A 21106-nucleotide genomic window follows, 5' to 3' on the forward strand; every position below is an offset into this window, starting at 1 on the left:
GCCCGCGAAGGAGACGTCGCGGGCTCCGCCGCCTGGAATGGGCTTAGAGGGGAACCCCAACGCCGAAAAAAATCGGCGTGGGGGTTCCCCCCAAGTCCAGACCAGACCCTTGTCCGAGCACGCTACCCGGCCGGCCAGGAAAGGGGGGCGAGCGAGCGCGCCCCCCCTCCTGAGCCGTACCAGGCCGCGTGCCCTCAACATGGGGGGTGCCTTGGGGAAGGGGGGGCCGCGCGGCCCCCCCACCCCAAAGCACCTTGTCCCCATGTTGATGAGGACAAGGGCCTCTTCCCGACAACCCTGGCCGTTGGTTGTCGGGGTCTGCGGGCGGGGGCTTATCGGAATCCGGGAGCCCCCTTTAAGAAGGGGGCCCCCGGATACCGGCCCCCCACCCTATGTGAATGAGTATGGGGTACAATGTACCCCTACCCATTCACCTGTGAAATAAAGTACAAAAAAAAACACAACACATGGAAAAAGTATTTTATTGCACAGCTCCGGGGGTCTTCCGTCTTCGGGGGTCTTCTCGCTGGACTCCTCCGCTATGTGTGTGTAGCTCTTTTACTAGCGGAGGAGTCCGGCTTTCTTCCTCCCCGCCGCCGGCCTCTTCTCCCGACTTCGGGGGTCTTGTCCCCCTCTTCGGTTCTTCTGCCGGGCCACCGCGCCTGGTCCGGTGGCCCGGTCTTCTGTCGCCGTCTTCCGTTCTTCTGTCGCCGCCTTCGGTTCTTCTGCCGGGCCACCGCGCCTTCTTGTAGCTCTTTTACAGGCGGTGGCCCGGTCTTCTGTCGCCGCCGCTGTCGTCGTCGCCGCCGCCGCCGCCGCCGCCGCCTTCCGTTCTTGTTCTTCTTCTTGTTCTTCTTCTTGTTCTTCTCCTGGAGATGTTGACTCGACGATCTCTCCGGCCGGAATGCCAGAGCCGCGCTGTGCGGTCACTTATATAGTGACAATGGGGCGGTGTCACATGGTATATGTCACATGGGTTGGTCACATGGTGACCCCGCCCCCTTACGATGTCATAGTCCCCATGTGACATCAACCCATGTGACCAACCCATGTGACATATACCATGTGACACCGCCCCATTGTCACTATATAAGTGGCAGCGGAGCGTGTCCCTGGCATTCCGGCCGGAGAGCTCGTCGAGTCAACATCTCCAGGAGAAGAAGAAGAACAACAAGAAGAAGAACAAGAACGGAAGGCGGCGGCGGCGGCGACGACGACGACAGCGGCGGCGACAGAAGAACGGAAGACGGCGACAGAAGACCGGGCCACCGGACCAGGCGCGGTGGCCCGGCAGAAGAACCGAAGAGGGGGACAAGACCCCCGAAGTCGGGAGAAGAGGCCGGCGGCGGGGAGGAAGAAAGCCGGACTCCTCCGCTAGTAAAAGAGCTACACACACATAGCGGAGGAGTCCGGCGAGAAGACCCCCGAAGACGGAAGACCCCCGGAGCTGTGCAATAAAATACTTTTTCCATGTGTTGTGTTTTTTTTTGTACTTTATTTCACAGGTGAATGGGTAGGGGTACATTGTACCCCATACTCATTCACATAGGGTGGGGGGCCGGTATCCGGGGGCCCCCTTCTTAAAGGGGGCTCCCGGATTCCGATAAGCCCCCCGCCCGCAGACCCCGACAACCAACGGCCAGGGTTGTCGGGAAGAGGCCCTTGTCCTCATCAACATGGGGACAAGGTGCTTTGGGGTGGGGGGGCCGCGCGGCCCCCCCTTCCCCAAGGCACCCCCCATGTTGAGGGCACGCGGCCTGGTACGGCTCAGGAGGGGGGGCGCGCTCGCTCGCCCCCCTTTCCTGGCCGGCCGGGTAGCGTGCTCGGACAAGGGTCTGGTCTGGACTTGGGGGGAACCCCCACGCCGATTTTTTTCGGCGTTGGGGTTCCCCTTTAAGCCCATTCCAGGCAGCGGAGCCCGCGACGTCTCCTTCGCGGGCCCCGCCTACCTGTACACGCGCTCGAAATGGGCGGATTTGCCTCCTCCTTACGTGGGCGAGTCCGTTCATTTCAAAAGTTGAGCGAACTGTTTGCCCAACCTTGTTCGTCAAACAGTCCGCTCGTGTGTGGGCAAGTCCGCTCATGCAAATTTTGAGCGGACTGTTTGCCGAAACTGTTTGACGAACAAGGTTGGGCAAACAGTCCGCGCGTGTGTACGCGGCCTTAGTGTCTGCAGGAAACTCACCTGCTAATGATTGTACCTTACTTTTAAATTATTCACTGGTGACTAACATATAAAAGTGAAAAATAAAATTCAAAATAAATGATAAAATGTAAAATAAAAATAGAAAAAATAAACGCAATATACGAATAACAATATAAATCGTGCTTAAAAGTATGATAAAAATGCTATTTAAATTATCACTAAATTGCTATATACTAGTGCAAAGATTCAATATACTTTCTGTAGAAAAAAGTGCATATGTGCGTTTTTGCAAATCACATGATGAACAAAGTGCTAAGTGCCTATGAAAGTGCCACAGGTTCAGTAAATGCTGAAAAAAAGTGTTACGTGCTTCTATAAGTGCCACAATAAATAAATACAGTGCTTTGTATTCAATAAATTCACTAAGTAAAAGTCGCTAAATAAAATAAAATAAAATAAAAAATACGAAAAATACAGATGCAAATTGATACAAATGTCCAGCAGCAGAAAGTTAAATGTCAGAGAGTCCTATCTGGAACAAAAAGGGACAGTGTGCTTCAGTGCTTGGTGGCTTCCTGGATTGCAACCGGTGCGATTCCCATGCATAAAGACAATAATCCGCACTCACCAGCTCCCCTACCCCTTAAGGGGTTAATGCGCCTCCACAGTGTGAGCCCCTGTGTCGCTATATAGAGCTGCTTCAGTTACCATCCAGTAGGGTCCCTCATTAAAAACAGAATGATGCATACATAGTGTAATCCAGTTTAAAACAACAACATTAAGTGCATAAGAGATTACTCACAAACCGAAGGATGAAAAAAGTGCCTCAATGTATATGCTGGTCACAGCATTTAAATTCACCGCCGCCGCCGCCGTAATGAGAGAGTGTACACCTTAGGCCACGCCCTACGCGTTTCGTCATTGGACGTCGTCTGGAGCGGCCATCTTGGTGCTCCACTATCTTTATATAGGGTGTACTGCTTGTACGGCGCATGCGCGAGCGCATGCACATAATTTTTCTTACTGGCATAGGATGTTAGATATGCACACCTATTGTTTATGGGATAGAGTTCATGTGGCATTTCTGCAAATCCACAGACGCTATTATGTGTGATAAAAAGACCAGAGAGCAGGTGGAGCTTGCGCAAATCCACATACTCTGCTATTAGTAAAAATAAATAGGCAAAGACACAAACAACGTTTGTGTCATTCTTAAAATGAGCGGCTTTATGTTTTTACGTATGCGGCAGTGGTGGAGTCAACATTACAATGTAAATAAACAATGAACAATTAAAATTAAAAAAAAAATTTTTTGAGCATTAAAAATTAAAAATTAGAATGGAACCCCATTACTCTAAGTGAATGACAATTGATGTGAAAATTGAAAGAAAAAATATATAAATAAATATAAAAATAAAAATAAAAAATAAATAAAAATAAAAATAAAAATAAAAATGAAAATAAATAAAAATAAAAATAGATAGAAGTTACAAAAACAAGCAACAAAAATGCATGGTAATTAAAGCAAAATTGCATAATGATTAAACCAGAGATAAAATGCATTGAATGATGGGCCCTTATAGGGAAATATATATATATACATGAAAATACTCTTTACCAGGTGGGAGTGTCCCCTAGTATGACTGGATAAAAGCTCTTGTGCCTAAATCAAATATAAGATGCTATATAGGCAGGGATATACAAAATATACCTCTAGTCTAAATCTATATTATTACAATATTTATTTATTTTTGTGTAGAGGGGACCCTCTAAGGGAGTTTTTATTTTTAAAACCAATCAGTAACTAATCATTATTGATGTGCAGATTCCAGTTATTATAACTCTCTTAGTTAGTATTTATGGTCATAAATTTATCCTATATATCTCTATGCTTATCTGTAGTTATAATTTAATTAATATTATTTGTTCAGACTCTCCATATACACAATATGCCCCAAAAAATGTAAACTGGACAATAGAACAGAGGAATGGGAATAATATATTTGAAACCCTAATGTAGTCACGATGTTGTTGTTGTTAATATGATAAATATGTCCCATGATGTGATATTCTACACTCACCCTAGTTGGATATATATTGCCTTTAATCCTACTGGTCACTAAAAACAAGACTATAAAAGTCAACTAAAAACGTGGAACTAGTGGAAAAGAGGATTTGGGGAAGGTTTGGCCAAAACAGGAAGGGGAGAATGTGTTAAAAACTAATAGTTGGTTAAGAAACAGTTTAAATCCAGGTCTATGTTTAGGCCTGACGGCTGTAGCATGTTTACGAGGAATATCCATTTTGTCTCGTTTTGTGAGATTTTTATTCTTCTGTCTTCTCCCCTCCAGTGTCCCTTTACTTTATCAATACCGTAAAATGTCATAAGATTAGGGTCTCGATTGTGGTAGTCCCTGAAATGTCTAGAGACACTATGATTGTGGTATCCTTTTTTGATATTTTCTTTCAAAATATTTTATTTTTGAATACAGCATAGGAAACAAGAAATGGGCCCACATGGCCAACAGATGACTTAACAGAGCACTAGAACCATGCATAATCGAACAGTTGAACAAAGAAAATCTATGCCCATTAGAGACTGATCCATCCATCATAGTGTCCTTGAGGTCCAGAAACCTTGTCTATACCAGTACTCTAAAAAGGGAGAGTACTGTCCAGGGAAGAACAAACTCCAAAGATATCCTCTACAGATTCCCAGACCTGGGGAAAGGGAAGGACCCTAGCGGTCCCTGGGCCACTCGGCACCCCTCGCGGGATCATGCTGTGCCAAGTGAGGGACCTGACCAGAGGGCCCCCGTACATGGGGGACCATTCCACCCACCCCTACACACGCCAATCGGATCAAATCTAACTATACTACGAAAACATGTGAAAACTTTTGAGGTCAGCCGTCGGCCATCCGAGCCAAACATAACAGTAAAGAGGGGTAAAGAAGGAAGATGAGGGGATAAGGAGGGGTAAAGAGGAAGGGGTGGGGTATCAAGTAGAACGGTCCATAGTTAAACCAAAGGTCTGCGCTAACTACCTAAGTTCCGATGCTCTAGAGACAAGTACGGGTGATCATAGCCCCGTTGGAGTGTGGGTTAAGGAGATGCCCATGAGCTTAGCCCATGGTTCCCAAACAATGTCAAATTTAGCGCGTGAGTCAGATATAATGCTAGTCATTTTCTCTTGAGCCATTATCCAGGAGATTTTTCTTTGAACAGCCTTGAACGACACTGAGGGCTGTTTCCAAGCTTTTGCGATGGTGAGCTTGGCTCCAATTAGTATAAATCTTATCAGTTTCATAGAATGCCTGGGGATCTTGATAATTGGATCATTAAGAAGAGCAACGGTAGGGGACCGGGGGGCTCGGAACCCAGCGATCCCATCAATGATTTTGAAAATTCTTTTCCAAAAGGATCGTAACCTGGGACACTCCCACCACACGTGGGCCAGAGTGCCCCTGAGGTGACAACCCCGGAAGCACAGCGGGTCAGCTGAGGGGTACATACCTGCCAGCCTAGCTGGGGTGTAGTACCATCGTAGAATAACTTTTAGACTAGCTTCCGCTAAAGACGTGTTTAGGATTCCTTTGTAGGCCAACGAGATCGCCGTGTGCCAGGGCCCCAGGTCCCACTTAAACTGGAGATCCTCTTCCCATTTGATCATGACTGAAGTCTTAGATTTGGGCTGCGTCAGTGAAGAGTATATGCAAGAGATTCCTCCCCTCTGCTCCGGACCCTGACCACACCATGTCTCATACTCTGTGAAACTAGGAGGTAAAGGTTTTTCAATCCAGATGGAATGTAGGAAGTGGGAAATTTGATGGAATCTGAACCTCTCCGACATTGGTAATTCTAGGTTCTTAATGTAGTGTTTCAGGGGGAGGGGTCCCGACCCGGAGAAGAAATGCCCGATTCGGTACAGCCCTTTGTTCAACCACCATTTAAAAGCTGATATATTTTGACCTGGGGGGAAAGCTGGGTTATTAAACAGATGCGCTAACGGTGTGATCGGAGACGAGATGGAGCTCAAGTTGCGAGTCTTATCCCAGAGGGCTAGAGAGTGTGATAGAGTGGGTGCTAGTAACGGGGGTCTCTCTTTAGGAGAGGACCACATCAAAAAGTCTAGAGTGTGACGAGGGGCAGCTTGTCTCTCAATCCCAACCCAATCTGGCTTTTCAAACTTAGAATAAATAATCGAGATCTGTGATAGTCTGGCAGCAATATAGTAGCAATGGAGGTTGGGAAGACCGAGTCCTCCTTTCTTCCTGTGATGAAATAAGATGCTCTGCGGAATCCTGTATCCCTTCTTGCCCCATACGAACTTAAGCAGCTTACTCTGGAATAACTTTAAATGCTTTCTAATGATAGGAATGGGTAAGGAGCGAAATAAGTATAAGAGTCTAGGCATGAGGGTCATTTTAATAGAATTAATTTTTCCTAATAATGATAGATTGTATCCGGCCCAAGTGTTAAGATCTGTGGCTAACTTGGAGAGCATAGGGGGATAATTAGTGTTGTACAAAGATTCGATTTTAGGTGTTAAGTACACTCCCAGATATTTGATGGCTGTGTCATTCCATTCGAAAGGAAAGGACTGACGCAGTTGATCAACCATTTGCGGCTGAAGCGAGATATTCATAGCCAGGGATTTGTTATAATTCACTTGTAAGCCAGAGATTTTAGAGAACCTACCCAGGGTTTGAAGAAGATTTGGAAGGAAGGTGATAGGGGAAGTGATAAACAAAAGGATATCATCCGCGTATAGCCCACATTTGTGTATTTGTGAACCACAGTTTACTCCTTGTATGTTATGATTCTCCCTCAGTGCGATAGCCAGAGTTTCAATTGCCAAGGCAAAAATCAGCGGGGAGAGAGGGCACCCCTGCCTGGTCCCTCGCACTATCTGTATAGGCTCAGAGTAGTGACCCTGGAGCCTAATTCTGGCTTGGGGGGTGGAGTATAATGATTTGATCAGCCCCATGAACCTGTCTCCGAATCCCCATCTGTCCATGAGCAAAAGGAGGTAGGTCCAGGAAACTGAGTCAAAGGCTTTTTTTTAAGTCTAGCGAAAGGAGCATGCCTTCTTGTTTAGGACCGCCATCCCATCTTGATTGTAAGATCGAAATGATATCAATGGCCCTTCGGATTTGGTCTGGTCCCTGCTGTCCAGGGATGAACCCCACCTGATTTTTATTGACATAAATGGAAATGAAAGAAGCTAGTCTGTTTGCTAGCATTTTAGTTAGGATCTTAAGATCGCAATTAATAAGTGAGATCGGACGATAATTGTCTACAATTTCTGGGTTCTTGTCTGGTTTGGGAATTACAGTAATAAAAGCTGAGTTGAGGAGTGGGTCAAGCGGGTCTCCTTTGGTCTTGTGGTTACAAAATTTGGCCAAGTGCGGGGCTAAAATGTTTGCAAACTTTTTATAATAGGTGTTAGATAGCCCATCTGGCCCAGGGGCTGAGTTAACTTTTAATCCCTTAATAGTTTCGAGAACTTCCTCTTCTGTAAAGGGGGCTTCGAGGACGTCCCGGTGTGCATTAGAAATACGTGGGATTGGTAGCGTGTCTAATGCCCCGTACACACGAGCGGACTTAAATCCGAAGGAGTTTCCGCCGGAGTTCCGCCGGAGTTCCGCCGGAGTTCCGACAGAGTTCCGACGCAACGGACTTGCCTACACACGATCCCACTAAAGTCCGCCCGTCTGGTCCGCTGTGACGTACACCAGGTCCGACGAGACTATAAAACGGAAGTTCAATACCAAGTGCGCCACCCTTTGGGCTCCTTCTGCTAATTTCGTGTTTATCTCGTGTTAGTAGAAGTTTGGTGAGAGACGATTCGCGTTTTTCAGACTCGTATTTTTCAGAACGTTTTTCACTGCTTTTCAGTTTGTGCTTGTGAGGTTTGTATCTGTTTTTTAGTGCGTGTAGTCAGTTCGTGTCTGTATTTTGCAGTGCGATCTAACTGCGCTCGCTGACTTTCAGCTCGCTCTTCACAGGCCTTGCTGTTCTTCAGTGACGTCTGTTAAGTTCGCTCTGACAATCCGACCGTTTTGAAGCCATGTTGCGTGTACGTACTCGTCGTCGAGTTCGTGCTTTGCTTGCGCTTGGTGTTGTAGTTCATTCTGCAACCCAAGAACAGTCCTTGGACGGGGTGTTGAGGAGTTCATGGACGAAGAATTGGTTGCTCCAGCGTGACCAGTTCTCGCACATGCCTTTGCTTCGTGAGATCCGGGAGAATAATCCTGATGATTTCAGGAATTATCTCCGGATGACGGACCCCGTTTTTCACCGTCTGCTGGCTTTGCTGACCCCTTATATCAGCAGGCAGGATACCTGCATGCGGCAAGCCATCACTCCGGAGCAGAGGCTCGTCGCCACGTTGCGCTACTTGGCGACAGGGAGAAGCCTTCAGGACTTGAAGTTCTCGACAGGCATCTCCCCCCAGGCTCTGGGGATCATTATCCCTGAGACCTGTTCTGCCATTATACAGGTCCTGCAGGAGGACTATATTAAGGTAAGATTTAGCATTTAACATCACATTTTATTGTCTTTAATGTTTGCTAATGCCTTGTATTTCTTTCCTCAATCTCTAATTACCATGATTGCAATATGCTGTGAATGTCCCCTTTGTCCTCATGCATGCTGCAATCTTTTAATGCTCCTTTTTTGTTTTTCATGCATATTTGCCTTCATTAAACCTCACCAACATGCTATGGTAGGCCCATATCCACCTAGTCTAGTCACTTAAAATGTCTTTTGTCAGCTCCATTCTATTGCTTTATCCTAAAACCAAACATTTTAAAGCTTATTCCAAATGGTCTGTGTCCCCTTAACTGAATCCCCCCCCCCTTAATAGTATCCCAAATGGTCTGTGTGTCCTTTAACTGGATCCCCCCCCCCCCCCACACACACTTAATATAATTCCAACGAGTCTGTGTGTCCTTAAATTAATGTTGAATTATATATTGTATTTTTAACACACTTCAACCCTGGAATGATTTTCCCCCCTTCCTGACCTTCATCACTTTTTTGGGTGATTTGGCAGTGCGTTGTTTGAATTGACAATTGTGCGTCCTTGTAACATGGCTCCTCCTAGTAAATTATCTTCATTTTATTAGCACAAAGCGATTTTGTATTTGGTTGTCTTTGATCACCTCTGCTTTTTTAGTTTTGGTGATTAACCACCAACAAACCCAAAATGCATTTTTCTAAATATGCATTTTTTTCTCTCTTTTCGCTCTAAAGAAAGATAGGCACAAAAATATATCACCATGATTTTTTGGGACATCATTTGATGCTGATACGTAGTCTTTTAGTAAACAAAAATGTGTTAAAATGAATCACAATTTAAGCGTTTCTTGATTGTTTTGGTTAAAAGTTCAATCGTTTCGTAAATATGGTCTATTTTGCTGGCATTTGTAAAATCTTGCCATTTTTGAAAATAGTAATGGCGTTGCTAACCGTTTTTTTTTTTTTTTTTTTGTTTTTTGTTTTTCTGGTGACTGCCACATTATGGCGGACACATTGGCCAATTTCCAAACATTTTTGTGACCATTGTCATTAATACAGTGATCAATGCTGTCAAAAATTGTCTTGATTACTGTAAAAATGTCACATGCAGTGAAGGTGTTTTATTAAGCACAAGGGGGCCAAGGAATGGTTTAAAGTGTGTTCTGGGTGAGTGTTTTTCTTAACTGTCTGGGGGATGGGCTAGCAGTGACATGACCCTGATCACTGCTCCCAATGACAGGGAGCAGACGATCGGTGTCCTGTGACTAGGCAGAAGCGTGAAATAAAGTTTGTGTTGTAATGTACAATGTTTAATGTGCAAAAGTACTTATTTTGTTTTTTTTCTTCTTTTTGCCTCCCCAGTTTCCTTCATCGCCACAGGAATGGCAGACTGTGGCATCCCATTTTGCCACCCGGTGGGACTTTCCTAACTGCGGTGGTGCCATAGATGGGAAGCACGTCCACATTGTGCCACCACCCCATTCGGGGTCATACTTTTTTAATTACAAGGGGTTTCACAGTATTGTGTTAATGGCGGTGGTGTCGGCACAGTATGAATTTCTCTATGTGGACGTGGGGAAGAATGGCCGCATGTCGGATGGAGGAGTCTTCGCCCAGACGGAGTTCTACCGCCGTCTACAGACAGGTGGCCTGGGCTTGCCACCTGATTCGGAGAATGTGGAGGAACTACCCTTCGTATTCATCGCGGATGAGGCTTTTGCTCTTGACAACCACATAATGCGGCCATTCCCCCAAAGAGCCCTCACCCCGGAGAGGAGGGTTTTCAACTACCGGCTGGCCAGAGCGAGAAGAGTGGTGGAAAATGCTTTTGGAATAATGGCCAGCCGGTTCCGTGTATTTCTGACGGCTCTAAACCTAGCGGAATACAAACTGAACTATGTCATCCTTACGTGCTGCATTTTGCACAACTTTTTGCACAAATACTCCAATACTTACTTATCAGGAATAATGCCGGAGGCTGGAGTTGGTCCAGAATCCATGACAGGCCTGGATACTGGCTGTACTGGCTTGGCCCCCCAAAGTGCACGTGAAGTGCGCGAAAGATATGTGACTTATTTTAACGGTAGGGGGGCCATTGCAATGCCACCCAATATTTAATTTTTAAAAAGAGGAAAATAATAAAATAACCTCAAATCTGAAATGTGTTTTCTTGCTTGCTTTTGGTTTGTGCTGTCTCCTATGTTATCCTAGTGCACTTGTAGTGCCAAGTGTATTTTCATTAAATTCAATAAGGCCCATTGTCACTGGATACACAAAATCCCTTTTCCCAAACTGGTATTAAGCATTGAAAGAATACGCCACACATTGTTGATTATTCAAAATTTTAATTTGGCCACATTCACATGTGCCATTGAATATTTAGTGATCTAAATTTTTTTTTTGGGTTTATTTAACTTTCTTTGCCAAACATTTTATTGTTTGCTTTTTTTTCAATTTTTTAAAAACTTTTTTTCTTTTTTTTTTTTGTGGTTTTTATTTTTCTATAAAAAATATGAAAAATGTATAAAACAACAATCAGCCACAATCGTAAAAATTGGTGAAGTAACAATCTTTGAACTAAAACAAGGGAAATGAAGAACATGATCGATATTATGGAGAAACGGATTATATTCTCCCCAAAATATCGATCATGTTCTTCATTTCCAGCTGCATATTGTCAATCTGAGTCTTCATGAGATCCAGGCTAGTTCGCATGTCATCTAGTTCCCCATTCCAGCCCATTATCTGGCCAATCAGCCTTTGTGCGCTGTCACTGGAAAATGGGGCCCTTTCCACAAACAGAACATCACCTACAATAGATGGGAAAAATTGGGTCAAAAATTATGCAGTCATACATGGATTTCAACAAGCTGGGGTGTCAGACACTCACCTGGTGGGGTGCCCAGCTCCCCTACTTCCTCCACCTCTCCTTCCTCAACCTCTCCTTCCTCGACATCCTCGGGGGGGGGCACTGGTGCTTGGAAATGTGTCGCTTTCCACAACCACAACATCACCTAAAATAGATGTAAAAAAATGTGTTTGGAAATATGCAGGTATACATCGATTACCTGAAGCTGTGGTGTCAGACACTCACCTGGTGGGGTGCCCATCTCCTCTCCTTCTTCCACCTCTCCTTCCTCCACATGCACATCCACGGGGGGGATGGGGCTAACCTCACATTCCTGCTGGCAAGGGTGGCGGTCCCTGGGATCCTGCTTTGTGAGTCTTTTCTCCCCTATGAGAAATTAACAAACAAAAAGGTATACTTTAGCACACAGATATTTAAGGCCAGAACTAGGAAGATGAAACCTTGATTAGAAGTGTTGTACAATTGTCGGTTTATGAAGAGATGCAAAATGTGAAGACATGAGAAATCAATTCACTTTGCCAAAAAAGCAAATAATTTGCTTTTTGTGCGAAGGTTCACACATGCCCAACCCCCCCCCCCCCAAGTATACCAGGGAACCCCGTGTGGCGTGTGGTTTACCCTAATAAATGTTCTCTGGTGTCCCACACCTTTGCTCATGAGTGCAGATGTGTTTTTACCCAGCTGCCAAGTGTCCTCTCCTTCAATTACACTGAATGTTCTTTTCTAGTCATTGTATTTTGAAACACATCTAAACCACAATGTCCTAATCATTTGTTGTGTCCTAAAAATTACACACCCAAAAAATGCTGTTCAAACCCTGTATCATAAACGAGGTTTGCCACGAACAATTTACGAGGGTTTGTTAAAACGATACGATTCTTTTACTGTATACAACATGAAAGCAGCAATTTTTTACATTGTACAAAGGTAAAGCATATGGATCTGTATGCAATAATCATAAAATAGGAACACACGACAAGTACTTACTTTTTTTCAGAACTTTCTTGATCCTTCTGTATTGATCCGGCTCCCTCAATTTCAGGTCGGACCACCGTTTCCTCAATTGGTCTTTTGACCGTCGTACCCCAAAACGATTATGCAGGGTCTTAACTACTTTGGCCATGATTCTGGCCTTGCGCAAGTTCGGATGGGTGTATGGTCCATGCTTGCCATCATAATCCTTACTTCGCAAGATTCCCACCATCTCCACCATCTCTTGAAATGCCATATTTGAGGCCTTAAATCTCCTCTTTCCGGATCGGGACGTTTGTGGCTCCGGGGATTCCTGACTACTGGAGTCGTTCATATCAAGCACCTGTTGTGTTTCCGCCATGTTTCTCCTACTGCGCACCGTAGAGAAAAGAGGGCGGGAAATATTCTTGTAAAAGAACGTCATGGGCGGGCAAAGCAGGCGTAGTTCTACGCGTACGCACTGGATCTTACGCCAAAATCACACGTCGTACGTACGTTAAGTGCGCAGAAAGGGCGGGAAACCATGAACTTGACTAAAAGAACGTCAGGGGCGGGCAACGCAGGCGTAGTTCTACGCGTACGCACTGGATCTTACGCCAAAATCACACGTCGTACGTACGTTAAGTGCGCAGAAAGGGCGGGAAACCATGAACTTGACTAAAAGAACGTCAGGGGCGGGCAACGCAGGTGTAGTTCTACGCGTACGCACTGGATCTTACGACAAAAATCACACGTCGTACGTACGTTAAGTGCGCAGAAAGGGCGGGAAACCATGAACTTGACTAAAAGAACGTCAGGGGCGGGCAACGCAGGCGTAGTTCTACGCGTACGCACTGTATATAACGACAAAAATCACATGTCGTATGTTCGTTTGCGAAAATAGGAACAGAAGTTGGGAGCAAGCAAAACGAAGGTAAGTTTAAACCATTTCCCCAAATAAGTGGCAGATCCTGGAGTCTATCTTGGGCTAAGATTAGGAGAGTCTGAGCTAACATTATGTTTTTTGGCTTGTGTATTGTCTTTCAGAAAAATGAATCAAAAATTCAGGGATCCTGAATTTTTAAGTCTGTTTATCGACAAGTATAAAGAGATGTCAAATCTGTGGCATGCCAAGCACAAGGATTATTTTAATAAACGAGTAAGGAGGGCAACACTGGAGAGATTTTTGACATTTGTGCAGACTTGGATCCCAGAGGCAGACGTGGACTTTGTGGAGAAGAAAATTCAAATATTGCAAAATATGTACCGAAAGGAAAAGAGGAAAATCGCTCAATCCCAAACATCAGGAGCAGCACCAGGTGATGTGTATGTACCCAGGCTGTGGTACTTTGAAAAGCTACGGTTCCTGGACGACCGGTGTAAACCCAGGGAGTCGCTTTCTACTCTTCCCTCCACCCTTCCCTCCACCCTTCCCTGCAGCATTCCCTCCACCTCAGCAGAGGCTGATGAGCCTTCCATCCTGGAAGAAGCGGATGCACCCAGCTGGAGCCAGGTATATTTTTAACAAAAATAGTGATATTCATAATATTAATGATGTTAACTAGATGTTATTCGAATTTGTACGCTATTATTGATGTTAAAAAATATTTAAAAATTGGACCTATCAATTTACAGTAGTGGCCACAAATGTTTGTCACCAGCAGAAACAAGAAATAGTGGTGTCATAATGATACTCTTTTATATGTATTACCAGAATTTTGAAGTCAGGAGCTGAAAAATGTTTAGGATTGATGAACAAAAAACTAAAACAATGTCCCTTTTTTATACACAGGAGGAGCTCAGCCAGGAGGAAGGTGGGGAAAGTGGCAGGCAGGAGGAGGCTATGCCCACTCTCAGCCAGGAGGAGTCCATGCCCTCTGTCAGGCAGGAGGTGGCCGGGCCTAGTAGAAGCATGACAACATCTCAAGTGCCTCCCCTCCGTCTTCCATCCAAAAGGGCCAAAAAAAATACGCAGGCACAAGAGGAATCCCTGCGACTAATTAGAGAGGCTACTAATGTTTTAAACAGCCCCCCTGACGCAGAAGAGGCCTATGGCTGCTACATCGCCAGCCGGCTCCAGCAACTAGAGATGGGCCAACGTCTCCACTGTGAAAAGCTCATTTTCCTGGCGTTACAGAAGGGGTTCAGTGGAGAATTATCTGCCAACAGTAATATTGTGGAGCAAGTTCCTCCTGTTCCTCCTCCTCCTCCTCCTCCTCCTCCTCCTCCTGCCACGAGTCCACCACCGGAGACACAGCCTCCCAGGAAGGCTACAGGGAAGTCTGCAGGGAAGGGTGCAGTGAAGGGTGGAGCGAAGAGAAGAAGGTGATGACCTGGCTTCACTCTGGTCCGACCAACCACAGCCTGGGGACATATATACCATCTGATGCTGCTCTTGATGTCTGGGATTCTGGGACCATATTGGATTTTGCAATATTTGAATTTTCTTTGCCACAGAGTTTCACGTTTGCCCTGGGGCCAAAAGGCTACACAAATGTCACAAGTTTCTCCAGTGTTGCCTTCATTTTTTTGTTTGTTCAACCAGAATAAATGGATATTTTTGTTTGAAAATATAATTGCCTATGTGTTTTTTGGTCAAATACCTTTCTATAAAAGACAATGTGAAATTAACAAGGGACACTAACCTCCTTGAGGTTATAAACAAAATAAAAATGTTATTGTGGTAACTTGTCACCAGAATAAAAATAAAAAGGTTATTGTGGTAATGAAAAAAAATAAAAATAAAATAAAGTTTTTGGTTTTAACTTGACGGAACAATTAAATATGGAGATCACAATAAAAAAAAAAAATGGTAAAGAATTGTACCAAAAATATGTAGGCAAAAAATTAGTCAACAACATTTTTTCTTTGTTTTTTTTATTTTTTTGGAGTAATTTTTTCATCAATATTTTTGGGTGAAATCATGAACATTTTTTTTCTTGTGATCTCCATATTTAATTATTCGGTCAAGTTAACAACTTTTTTTTTTTTTTGTTTTAATTGACAGAATAATTAAATATGGAGATCACAAGAAAAACATGGTAAAGAATTGTACCAAAAATATGGAGTAAAAAAAATTAGTCCAAAAAAAAAAAAAATATTGAGATGGGGCTTTAAAATAAAAACAAGATCATTCATGAGATGAGGAGAAATAAAACAGAAATGTGTTTGGTGAGAACTCTGTGAGTGAATATGAGCAGCAAAGCAACTTCGTTCTTCTAGCATTATAAATAAAAAGGCTTCGTTCTTCTAGCATTATAAAGAAGATGCGCTATACATTTAAACGAGCACAGAATTTGCAGCATGACGAATGTGCTACTTCCAATACGAACTGGAGTTTTACAAGACCGAGCACTTCCGTCTCGTACTTGCTTCAGAGCATGCGTCGTTTTAGGACTGTCGGAACAGCATACAGACGAGCGGACTTCTACATCGGACCTGGGTCCGGCGGAGTTCCGTCGGGAAAATTTGAAGCATGCTTCATTTCTAAAGTCCATCAGACTTTTGCGAAGCTAAAGTCCGTTGCAGCCCACACACGATCGGATAGTCCGCCGGACTCAGTCCGTCGGAGTTTGGATGTCGAAAAGTCCGCTCGTGTGTACGGGGCATTAGAAGGAGTTAATGTCATCTTGGGGGTCAGTCTTGGGAGCGGAATAGAGGTTAGAGTAAAAGTTTTGGAAAGCTTTCAGGACTTTCGTTGGATTGGACAAAAGTCCTGTCCCTGGCATTCTGATATGGGGCATACCGTGAGATCTTGGTTTTGGGGACAGTTTGGAGGCGAGCATAGTACCTATTGTATCTTTTTGAGTGTAAAATTTATTACCACTCCATCTAATACTTTTCTCCGCACGGGTCGTGAGGGCTAGGTTTAGTTCCAGCTTTATTTTATCCAATTGCGGGATGTTTTCTTTTAGGGTTTTTTTTTTTGTGTTTCGCTCTAAGATTCGCGTATTCCAATGCTAGTCTGGCTATGTCAGAGGTTCTTTCCTTTTTCAGATGAGTGGCCAGCTTTATGAATTCACCCCTAATCACTGTCTTATGCGCCGCCCAAACTGTCTCCATAGAAGTATCTTTAGTAGTGTTGAGTTTAAAGTAGTCCTGTAGGACAGATTCTAAATCGGGGATTCTGCTAGGGTCTGTCAGCAGGGATTCGTTAAGTCTCCAAGTCTTGAAACCCGGGGATTGGGATGCGGGGCGTAAGTACAGTATCACAATCGCGTGATCTGAGAGGACGGAGTCTTTTATCAGTGAGCGCTCAGCAGAGGGGAGTGCGTGACTTTGAACGAAGAGGTGGTCAATCCTAGCATATGTGTTATGAGGAGCTGAGTAATGCGTGTAGTCCCTAGTGGATGGGTTTAGTTCCCTCCATGTATCTGTTAAGCCCTGAGAGTGCAACAGTTTTGCTATTCTGTGGCTGACTTTGCGCGGACGAATAAGCTGTAGTCCCAAGGGTTTCGTTCTGTCTAGTTCCTGTTCAAAAGCTACGTTAGAGTCCCCTCCAAGAATCACTTTACCTTCAAGCAAAGGGTTAAGGGTGTGGAAGAGTTTCTCAAAAAACTTATCTCGCCCCTTATTAGGGGCATAGTATGATATCAGAGAATACAGTTGCCCTTCCACTAGGCCTTTCACTAAGATAAACCTGCCATCTGGATCCCTGAAGATAGAAGTCAACGTGAAGTTACAGTCCCTCGCCAGGAGAACTGCAACTCCTCTTGTCTTGTTCTCGGCATTCGCGAGAAAAAATTTAGGATAGTGGGCATGCAGGAAAGATGGGCTGTACCGGCTCGAGAAATGCGTCTCCTGAAGGAATAAAATATCTAATCTGAGGGATTTGTAAAGGCTGAACAGTTTCTTGCGTTTAAGGGGAGAATTTAGCCCTTGCACATTATGAGAAGCTAGTTTCAGCAACCTAGGAATGGTATTAGCCATGGGAGCAGAGGATCGGATCTCGGACATAAACATCTTCACTTACCAATAGTAGAAAATTCCTGGGACCGCAGAGGAAACTTCTAGGCTCGTAGGGAGTCGTGCTGCACCCATCTCTAGTAGCGGAGCATCTGCCAAGCACATAACAAATAATGATGGTAGTATAGCAAACGTAAAACATTCTACCTGAGGGGGGGGGGAGGGAATTGAGTAGAGAAGAGTCTCCCAAGAAAAGCGCCGACCTCCGGAGGGGAGAGAGAAACTCCGGGGTCAGAAATCTCCAAAGAGAAAAAATAAATCTCCGAGAGCGTGCTCTCGGAAGTCCTAGCCCCTGAAAGCCCGAAGGGTTGCAGAGGATAGGCGAAGGCACATGTGTACCGCCCCGGACCAAGGGGCTTCTGAAAAATTTAAATAGCATGGTACTAAAACGGCTTGTAGAAATTAAACGTGAAAAGACCACCAGGAACATACATAGAGCAATCGTAAAAACAGTAACTTGCGTTGTAAACAGGTAACCCTCCTATGAGAGTTGTTACATAAAAGAACCAAAAATATCAATATAAACAACAACAAAAAAAAAAAGGGGGAGTTTCTGACTCGAACAGTCATTTTCAGCTACCGTTCATGTACTATGAAGGCACATATCTTGAACCGTGTGGAAGAAAAAGGATAGCACGGCACAAAAAAAAAAAAAAGGGGGGGGCAAAAAAAAAAGGTGGAAAGCAGGAAAACAGAGGAGTTCCGGTGGAGAAGTAGGGGACACAGGCCCCCTTCAAACATGGGAAGCTTGTAAGGTGAGGTTACCCAGGGAAAGGCAACAAAAGGTGGTTCGAGTTGTGCGACCAACTCCGATCAAGAGAGATGTAGAAAAAGGTCTTGACCAGGGAACTTCAGGCATGTCCGTTGTCTCCAGAGCGTCTCGATTTGGATTTGGACCAAAGTGGGATTGATGGACTGACCGGGGGAGGTCTTTTTGCCGCAGTCGGTGGAGCTGCAGATGTGTCCATTCCGGCATCTTGGGAGATAATCTTCAGGCGTAGAAGGATTTGTTCGCCAGAGGAAAAGTTGGTGAAGGAGTAGTTTGCCCCCAAATGTGTGAACTTAACCGCAAAGGGGAATGCCCATTTATACTTGATGTCCTTCTGTATAAGAACATTCAAAAGTGGTTTCAAAGCACGTCTACGTTGAATGGTTGACGGGGCCAGATCTGCAAAAACTTGAATCACATGGCCTTGGCATGTCACCTGGGGGGCCAAACGGGCCTGCTTCATTACTTCCTCCTTAACTGCAAAGTGATGCGGTTTAACTATTATGTCTCTGGGGAGGCCATCCTTTCTGGGGGGACCCAGGGCCCTATGAGCTCTATCAAGCTCCAGTCGCTGAGGGTCAATATTGGGCAATAGCGATTTGATCAGGTCCTGGGTGGCAGCAGTCACATCCGTGATTGATTCCGGCAGCCCTCTGATTCTGAAGTTATATCGTCTCGACCTGTTCTCAAGGTCGTCAATACGCGAAAGAGCAGTGTCCAACTGGTCCTGCATTGAATGTATCAAGTCAGAGTTCTGATTGGCAACTGCGGCCGTAACGTCTAGCTTAGATTCTATAGCTTCCATTCTTTGGCCAATGTTTTGTAGGTCTGATTTAATCTCGCCGGTGATTTTCGCGGCTGTAGAGGCCAATCCCCTTTCCAGTAACATAGAGAGTTTAATAAAAAGGTCTGCTGTGGACAGGTCTTGCTCCTGAGGGAACTGTTCTGATGTAAAGTGGCTTCGGAATGCAGGCCTGCAGTCCTCCGAGGGAGACAAGGCCTGGTCCACTATAGTCATGCCTATCAGGGACTCTGTAGAGGCCGGTGATGGGGTCCCCAGCTTGGGGAGGTTCCCCTGGATAATAGGAGTATAATTCAGGATGGCCGGGGATAGCACTTGCCTTTGGTCGGCGCCGTGTTCCGAGCTGTGTGCTGAACGCTGTCTGTGTGCCTCGGCCGCGGCGGCCATCTTGGTACACCCCGCTCTGGAGGCCGCCTCAAATTGTGGCACTAGATCGTGCCTTGTCGCGACGGCGGACATTCGGGGGGGATCCCTGGGTGTTCGGGAGACAGGGGCCTCGGAGTGTCTCCTTCCTGGTGCGCTATTCGCCGCTCTTGGAGCTCCGTTGGTCCGGCGTGGTGCGGAGGATCAGGCGCTGGCGGCCATCTTGGATCCCTCGCGCATGCGCACTGCCCTTTTTTGATATTTTTTATGTGTTCTCTAATCCTTACGTACAATTGTCATGTGGTCCTGCCGACATATTGTTTTCGGCACGGACACTCATTGCATAAGTGACATGGGTACTGTTACATGTAATGAGGACACAAACTTAATTCTTTTCTTCTGAGTGGTTTTTGAGCTGGTTTTACACGGGAGACATCTTCCACATTTAAAGAAACCTTTCAAGTTTTCAAAGATTTTTATGGTTTTTGGTGGGTCGATGGTATTCTTTGCTAGTCTATTCTATATATAAACAATTGATTTTTTGGTAATAAGGCTTTTAATGTTTCATCTGTGTGTAGAATGGGCCAATGCTTTCTAAAGATCTCTTCTAACCCTTTATATTATCGGTTATATCCCGTCAGGAATGCTGTATCCATCTTTTTGTTGTTGCTTCTTTGATTCCTTTTGGGTACATCATCAATTAGCTTATCCCTTTTCATTTGGCGTACTTTTCTTTTAAGGTCACATAACTCTTTTTTCTTATATCCTTTGGAGACAAATCTGTCAATAATTTGGTCAGCCTGTGTCTCGTAATCAGTCTGGTTGCTGCAATTCCTATATATCCGCATCAGCTGGCCCTTCGGGATGTTATTAATCCATTTTGGATGGTGACAGCTGGTTGTAGGGATATACCCATTACGGTCAGTGGCTTTGAAATATGTCCTTGTTCCTACTTGACCATTTTCTTTGAATATCTGTAAGTCCAGATAGTCAATACTTTGAGTATTCCAGTTTCCAGTAAAGGAAATGCCATATGCATTCTGACTGATCTCATCAAAAAAGTTGTTTAATTCTTCAACTGGACCTCTCCATATGATAATAATATCGTCTATGTACCTGCGGTACATCTTTAGGTGTTGTCTTGGTACGCTATAGATCTGTTCCTCTTACCATCTATAGAGGAAAAGGTTTGCTACACTGGGAGCATACTTTGCTCCCATAGCCACTCCTTTGGTTTGAGTGTAATATGTACCCTGGTACCAGAAGTAGTTATGTGACATTGCCAGTTCCAATCCTTCCACTATAAAGCTAATGTGTTCTTGTTCAAGGTCCGTCAATCTTTGTAGCGCCCATTCTGTACTACTTAATGCGTGTTCCTGTTTTATGTTGGTATACAACGAGTTAACGTCGATTGTAACAAGAATATCCTCCTCTGTTATGTTAGTACTTTTTAGTTCAGTGAGTAGCTGTTTACTGTCCTTTAAATATGATTTGCCTTCTGACACTAGAGGTTGTAAGAAACCATCGATATATTCACCTAATCTTGAAAATAAAGACTCAATTCCACTGATTATGGGTCTGCCTGGAGGGTTCTTTTTGTCTTTATGTACTTTTGGCACATAATAGATCACAGGAGTTTTTGCTGCCTTCGGAGTTAAGTATTTGGCTTCCTTTTTGTTTAATATTCCCTTATTTTCTCCCTTTTTAACAAATTTTA

This window comes from Lithobates pipiens, unplaced genomic scaffold (genome assembly GCF_037356315.1).
Source record: "Lithobates pipiens isolate NorthernLeopardFrog02 unplaced genomic scaffold, aLitPip1_a1.2 Scaffold_27, whole genome shotgun sequence".
Classification (NCBI taxonomy): domain Eukaryota; kingdom Metazoa; phylum Chordata; class Amphibia; order Anura; family Ranidae; genus Lithobates; species Lithobates pipiens.